The sequence below is a fragment of the Eucalyptus grandis genome, chromosome 10 (assembly GCF_016545825.1).
Source record: "Eucalyptus grandis isolate ANBG69807.140 chromosome 10, ASM1654582v1, whole genome shotgun sequence".
Taxonomy (NCBI): Eukaryota; Viridiplantae; Streptophyta; class Magnoliopsida; order Myrtales; family Myrtaceae; genus Eucalyptus; species Eucalyptus grandis.
The window spans coordinates 38,171,803-38,179,782 of record NC_052621.1 but is presented as its reverse complement, the minus strand read 5'-3'; positions in this window follow the sequence as shown (position 1 = coordinate 38,179,782).

Sequence of the window (7,980 nt, the reverse complement as noted above, 5' to 3'; positions counted from 1 at the left end):
CTTCTCCATTCTGAACATGGTCTCTAATAAAGTGATGTCGAATCTCTATGCGATTTGCTCTTGAATGAAGAATTGGATTCTTTGTGAGATTTATTGCGTTGGTGTTGTCACATTTGATCTCGGTGCATGAATCTTTGATTCCAAAGTCTCTTAGTTGTTGTTTTATCCATAAGATTTTAGAACAGCAACTTCCAAGAGCCACATACTCTGCTTCTGCTGTTGAGAGAGCTACAGTACTTTGATTTCTTGAAAACCATGATACTATCCTATTTCACAGCAATTGACAAGTACCGAAAGTATTCTTTCTATCAATTCTGCAACCTATTAGATCTGCGTCTGAATATCCAATGAGAGTAAAGTCTCCTTCTTTAGGATACCACGGGCCTAACTTAGAGGTAGTTGCAACGTATTTGATAATACGTTTTGCAGCACTTAGATGAGATTCTTTGGGATCAAATTGAAATCTAGCACAAATGCAAACATTAAACAAAATGCCAGGTCTAGAAGCAGTAAGATAAAGAAGTGAACCAATAATACTCCTATAGAGCTTCTGGTCAACTTTCTTTCCTCCTTCATCTTTGTCCAACTTCGAAGAACTTGACATTGGTATCTCAGTCTTTTTGCAATTCTCCAATCCAAACTTTTTAACGAGTTCTTTTGCATATTTTTCTTGGTGAATGAAAATTCCTTCCTTCAATTGTTTTACATGTAATCCGAGAAAGATAGATAGTTCACCCATCATGCTCATCTCAAATTCATCATGCATAGACTTAGAAAACTTCTTACACAGGTTTTCATTAGGTGATCCAAATATAATATCATCAACATAGATTTGAACAAGTAGAAAGTTTTTACCTTCTCTTTTAATAAATAGGGTAGTATCCACTTTTCCTTTGACAAAACCGTTTTGAATTAGAAACTTACTTAATCTTTCATACCATGCTTGAGGTGCTTGCTTTAATCCATATAGAGCCTTTTTCAGTCTGAATACTGAGTCTGGTCTCTTTTGGGTCTTCAAATCCGGGAGGTTGTTCCACATAGACTTCTTCTTGGATAAATCCATTTAGGAATGCACTATTGACGTCCATTTGGGATAACCTGAAATTTTTATAACATGCAAAAGCAAGTAATAATCTAATTGTTTCTAACCTGGCTATTGGTGCGTAGGTCTCATCATAGTCTATCACTTCTTCTTGCGTATATCATTTGGCCACGAGTCTTGCTTTGTTTCTGACAACTTTTCATTTTTCGTCCATCTTATTCCTGAAAACCCATTTAGCTCCAATAATGGATTTACCTTTTGGTTTAAGAGTTAATTCCCAAACATCGTTAATGTTGAACTGTTTGAGTTCTTCTTGCAGTGCTTCAATCAAGCTTTCGTCGCCTAAAGCTTCTTCTATACTTTTGGGTTCTATTTCAAAAATAAGTGCCACGGCGCTGGACTCTTCTTGCTTTTTGGATCTGGTGCGAATCCCTTCTTCAATGTCACCGATAATGAGTTCTTTGGGATGACTAGACTTGTGCTTCCAGTTACTGGTCGGTCTGACGATTTGCCGATCTTCTGCTTCAATTGATTTTTCAAATTCCGTCCGTTGTTGATTTTCAGAGATATGAGCTGCTTCTGTGGGAGGTAGATTTTGTAAAGTCTAGAGTAGATTCAGATTCTTTAGGTTGAGTCTGAATCAATTGATTTTGCAAAGAGTCTTGAAATTTGACATTCATAGATTCTTTTACGGACTGAGTCTTCTTGTTGAATACTCTATAAGCTTTGCTTGAGGTTGAGTAACCAAGGAAAATTCCTTCGTCTGATTTTTCCTCAAACTTATCAGTTCGATCATTTGCATTTTTCATCCAAACACATGAAATAAGAAACAATTGGCTTCTTTCCTTTGAATAACTCATAGGAAGTTTTCTCCAAAATAGGCCTTAAGAATACTCTATTAATAATATAGCAAGCTGTAGAAACTGCTTTAACCCAAAAACGAGAAGAAATATTACTTTCAATTAAAAGAGTTCTTGCTATTTCTTGCAAAGATCTATTTTTTCTTTCCACAACTCCATTCTGTTCTTGAGTGTATGGAGAAGAGAAAACATGCTGAAAACCCGATTCTTCATAGAATTTGGCAAAGTCTTGATTTTTAAACTCACCTCCATACTATGTCCGTATGCTTGAAATAGTATATCCTTTCTCATTTTGAACTTTCTTGGCAAACTTTGAAAAGTGAAATAATGTTTCAGACTTATTTGCCAGAAAATAAACCCAAGTAAATCGTGAATAATCATCCACAATTACTAGGCAATATCTCTTTCCACCAATGCTTTGAGTTCTGATTGGTCCGAAGAGATCCATAAGAGATCCATATGCAGAAGCTGCAAAACATGATTAGTAGAAACCTGATTTATTGGTTTAAAAGTACTTCTAACCTGTTTTCCCAACACACATGGTGTACATAAGTCAAATTTTTGAAACTTCAAGTTGGGCAATCCACAAACAAGGTTCTTGGAAGAGATCTTGGCAATTTGCTTCATGTTAACATGGTCAAGCTTTCGATGCCAAAGATTTGCTTCATCTTGAATTGAAATTAGACATTAAGATTTTTCTGGTTTTATATCCAGAAGATAAATGTTCCCATGTCTTCGTCCAGTAAAAGATTGAGAAAGGTCTTTACTAGTTCCCGAACATTCTCCTTCTTGGAAATTGATTTTGAATCCAGTGCCGCACAGTTGGCTAATGCTGAATAGATTGTAATTTAGTCCTTCCACTAAGGAGACATTGTGGATTGTGAGACCTCCAATCTTTACAGTTCCACACCCAACAATTCTTCCTTTGTTATTTCCACCAAAAGAGACTTTTCCACCATTCATTTGAACAAGTTTTATAAAATAACTTGAATCTCCAGTCATATGTCTTGAACGGCCACAATTCAAATACCATTTAATCTTTTCCTTGATAGTGACCTCGATTTCGCTATCTGAGTCTGAGTCTGTATCTATCTTAGAGTCTGAGTCTAATTTTGATTTTGACATTAGACAAATGTTAGCATAATCTTCATCACTTTCTTCGCATTCAATATCACTCTATGTCTCTGCTTTGAGAGCCTTCTTGTATTTCTCAGTTTTCCCTTTCTTTTTCTTCAATAGAGGATAGTTGGGTCCGATGTGTCCCTTTTTCTTTCATTCAAAACAGATCACATCTTTATTGGCTTCATCATCCTCAATTGATTTGTTTCGAAACTTTTGAGTGTTTTGTTTCTTCCAATTGAATCTTCTTCCATTTTTGTTCAGTTTCCTAAACCTCTTTATCATAAGAGCTAACTCTTTATCGTCCATATCATCTTTAGAATCAGAACATCGTAATCATCGTTAGATCTTAAAGCAATTGACTTCTTACCTTTAGGATCTTCCTCCTCGTTGATTTGCTCCACCTCATAGGACTGAAGTGTGCCAACCAGTTCGTCTACAGAAAGTGGCATGATCCTTTGTGTTTCCCCTATTGAAGTCTTTACGTGATTCCAATCTTTGGAGAGTCCACGCAGCAATTTGTTGACCTTCATTGGTCTTGAGATTGGTTGTCCCTGATACTCTAGACCATTTACAATTTCAGTAAAACGACTAAACATATCAGTGATAGATTCTCCTGACTTCATCTTGAAGGCTTCATACTATCTGAGTAGAATATTAATCCTTGTTTCTTTCACTCGATCAGTTCCTTCATAGGTAATGTGCAACCTATCAAAGACTTCTTTAGCTATTTCACAAGAAGATATTCGGTTATACTCAGTAGGAGATAACGCACAATATAAAGAGTAAATTGCTTTAGCATCAAGAGCTTGTCTCTTGGTTATTTTTTCTTGAGTCATCTCGCTAGCATCCACAACTTCTTTTCCTCTTTCTGAAACTGATGCAGCTTTAGGAATGATTCATTTTTCTATCACATCCCATTCCAAAGGATCTTTCAATCTTAGGATTGCTTTCATCTTGTTTTTCTATATGATGTATTCCTTTCCATCAAAGTAAGGTGGTCTGGTGTTGCTCTGACCTTCAACCAAACCTGGAGCCAACAAACTAGCCATAGATCTTTAACTCAGAAATAAAAACACTTCAATTAAAAGAGTACACAGGCTCTGATACCAATTGATATGGCTAGTAAGAACACCTAGAAAAGGGTGAATAGGTGTTAAAGAAGTTTTTGCAAGACTTAACAACTTAATTTGTCTTTTGAGAATAATAGACTAAAGATGTAATGTACATAAAGACTCGTAAAACAGTTATATAAGATTACAAAATAAAGTAAAGAGTTTAGGGAAAGAGAATTGAAGCACAAAGTTTATAATGGTTCGGCTTAGACTAAGCCTACGTCCACTCTCCCGCACTAACAGCCTACTGGTTGGATTTCACTAAGAATTAAAAGAGATTTTACAGTCTCACGTCATTGATTCCACAGTGTAGGGACTCTACTATACTTCCTTAAGGTCTCATAAGTATTTAATCTCTCTTTTGAGTACAACTTAGGCTCGGCGATTGAATCAGCAAAAAACTAGGAGTTTCAGACTTTGGAATTTTTCTTTCATAAACACACTTAAATAACTTGAGCGTCTTCCTTATATACTCCTCCATGCCATTATAACCGTTGGCACCTTCCAAATGAGTTCTTCCAATCTACCCGTTGGACAGAATCAATCAAGGAGATCTTGAGTTATTTAAGGAATATGATGATAGCCCACCAATCATGCTTGCTTATACAATCAGGATCTAGGTTTCCATAAGTAGAACCTTCTAAGTATACTTCGCCAATCAACAGATATAATTATCCGAATTGATTTCAATAAGAATAATTGATCATGAAATGCTATCTCCAGCCGTGAGATCTTCTTTAACTATACGAACCAAATCCTTAAAGATATACTCGCATCTGGATAAGTCTTCTTCATCAGATAAATCTTTTCTTCGTCGGTCTGGAAGCTATCAGCAAGGGTAGACTTTAAATCTTGAGTCTGGAGGTCTTTAGACTTTGACTATAGAGTTTGCAAGTCTTCAGACTCGACTGATGGAAATGTTTTGTCAACTTCAAAACAAATAAAGAAGTTTTCTCCAACACAAAGCACTTAAATTTATTGTCCGATCTATTTTCTTTTTCTATCTATTTTATTATTCGATTGCTTGCTTTCCACAACAATTGGTATTAAAGCTGGACTTGGCTGAGTAAAAGTAAATCGATTATGACAAAATAAGGAAAATTCAAAGTTGATAGACTTGATGGGAATGATTTTAGTTTCTAGAAGATGTAGATTGAGGATTATCTCTATCAAATAAAAGTACACTTGCCCCTGTCTAGGGAGAGGCTAGAGACAATGGAGCAAGCTAATTAGGAATTGCTAAATAGACGAACTATGGGTGTTATTCAGCTAACGTTGGCTCGTAATGTCGCATTTAACATCATGAAGGAGAAGACCACTGCGGTTTTAATGAAAGCCTTATTGGATATGTACAATAAGCCCTCTATGATCAACAAGATCTTTTGATGTGACGTCTAATTAATTTGAAGATAAGCAAAGGTGCATCAATTGTAAATCATATTAATGGATTCAATGTGATCATTAGTCAATTGAGTTCAGTTGAGATTGACTTTGAAAATGAAATACATGCTTTGATTATGTTATTCTCATTGTCCGATAGTTGGTATACTACTGTTGTTATTGTAAATAATTCCTCTAGGTCAACCAATTTGACATTTCATGGGGTTCATGATTTGATTATGAGTGAGAACATCCTTAAAAGAGAATTTGATGAACATATATATGCTGCTTTAGTACGCAAAAATAGAGGAAAAATTAGTATACATGTTAGCAAGGGTTGTATAAACATGAACATAATTAGTCAGTCTAAGACTGGTGGTGCTATTTATTGGAGTTTTGGCAAGAGGGGGCATCTTAGAAGGAATTGCCTTAAGTTGAAGAACGAGAAGGATAAGGGAATTATAGTTGATTCTATAGATAATGCTGTAGTTGTAACTGATGGTAATTTGGATAGTATTGATTTTGTCTTGTCTATGACTGATTATTCATCATTTGATGGATGGATTATGAATTAAAATTGCTCTTTTCATGCTACACCAAATAGAAATTGGTTTACTAATTACAAATGCATAGATAATAGTAAAGTCCAGTTAGGGAACAACACAAAGTGCGATGTTGTAGGTGTTGGCAATATTAGAGTCAAAATACATGATGGTATCATGAGAACATTGATTGGAGTAAGGCACGTTCCAAAGTTGAAGAAAAACTTAATTTCTTGGAATACCCTAGATTTAGCTAGATGTCAGTATGCTTCATAATGTAGAGTTTTGAAAGTTATTTGAGGTACATTGGTGATAATGAAAGGAATCAAGCTCAGTGGCCTATATGAGCTTCAAGGTGAAATAATGACAAATTTCACCCTAGAGACGTTGGATGCATTTCTTCGAGAGTATGAATTGTAGCATATCCATTTGGGACACATTAGCGAGAGAAGCCTGGATATTTTAAATGAAAGAAAACTGCAAAGTGGTTATGTTGCTAATGAACTAAATATATGCAGGTGCTATGATTTAGATCAATGGTGGAAAGTGCACTTTAGTATAACTCTCTTTGGTCATGCGGAATCACTCGCGAACCGACTACGTACTTCCATCAAATCGATTTATATCCATTTACTAATTGACTTATAATAGTGTAGTATTGACCTTTGTTGATCCTTATGGTCGAGCAGTCAATCCTTGATCAAATTCTCTGATCTTTCGTGTTTTAATCATTTACGGCTTTACCCAATAGATTAGTTAACTCATGAGTGATCAATTCAAAGTAAAATAACCATAAGTGTGTCAATGATATAACAATTTCATATATTTCAAAATATGGCCAAATTTCGAGACATCGCAACATTTGTGGCAGCCTGTCATTACAACCAATCTCCTACTGCAATGACAGCCTTCTACCATGATGACAACCTCCTACATGTAGCTTGTATTCTAGGCACGACAACCCATGATAAGTAAGCAACCAAGTCAATGTTAACTAGATCTCTCTTCAGTACATTGAATTGCAATGACGTTTTTTGACTAATTTTTTTTATCTAAACTGAAGTTGACTTCTATGCACCTGGAGTTTGAGAGGGATGTTAGAAACAATTAAATATCCAATGTTAGAGTTAATTAGGATATATCTCTTGATTTTTTTAATTTATCTTAGGATTGTGTATATTTTTCCCTTTGATCGTGCATATCTTTGATTGATATGTTATCCTCGATAATCATCTAAATAGTTTATAAATAGGCTCACTGCTCTTCTTTTATACACATCAAATATACTGAAACTTCACAATTCTCTATTCCGCTTGTTTCTTATCTTTTTTAGATTTTCTAACCGTTTTTCTTTATCAAAGTAAAATAGTAAAATATGATCTCTTGCATATGAGAACCTTTTTTTCTTTTGCCTTTTGTTCTGATGAGTTGCAAGAAGAAGAACCGAAGAACCGTTTTAGTATAAGCCTTGGTGCAATTTACTTAGAGAGGGAGATGATGTATGTACTTTTCAACAGTTAGACTTCATGGGAATAAATAAGCACACGCATGACCTGAACCTATTGGCTGGCGAGAGGAAACTAGGTCCGGCGGATGGTATGAAACCCAACAACAGCGGAAATATTAAGCTCGGCTTCATCGCAACCTAGCCCATGGGCATCGGTCACCGCGGCAGTGAGGTTGGAACACGAGAGGCAATAAAATATTGCATCATCTTTAAATCGTGTCGATCAAGCCTATTTGAAACATTAGTTTTGAGTATTGCCAGACGACCCATTTCATTAATGGTCGAAATAGTTTTGGTACAATTCATGTAATAACATCATGAAAGAGACAGAAGCGAGATCGGATCCCATTAAAATGGATAAATAAACGATTATCTTATTCCAAGAAAAGACTAGTTCTACGGTGGGGTGCATCAG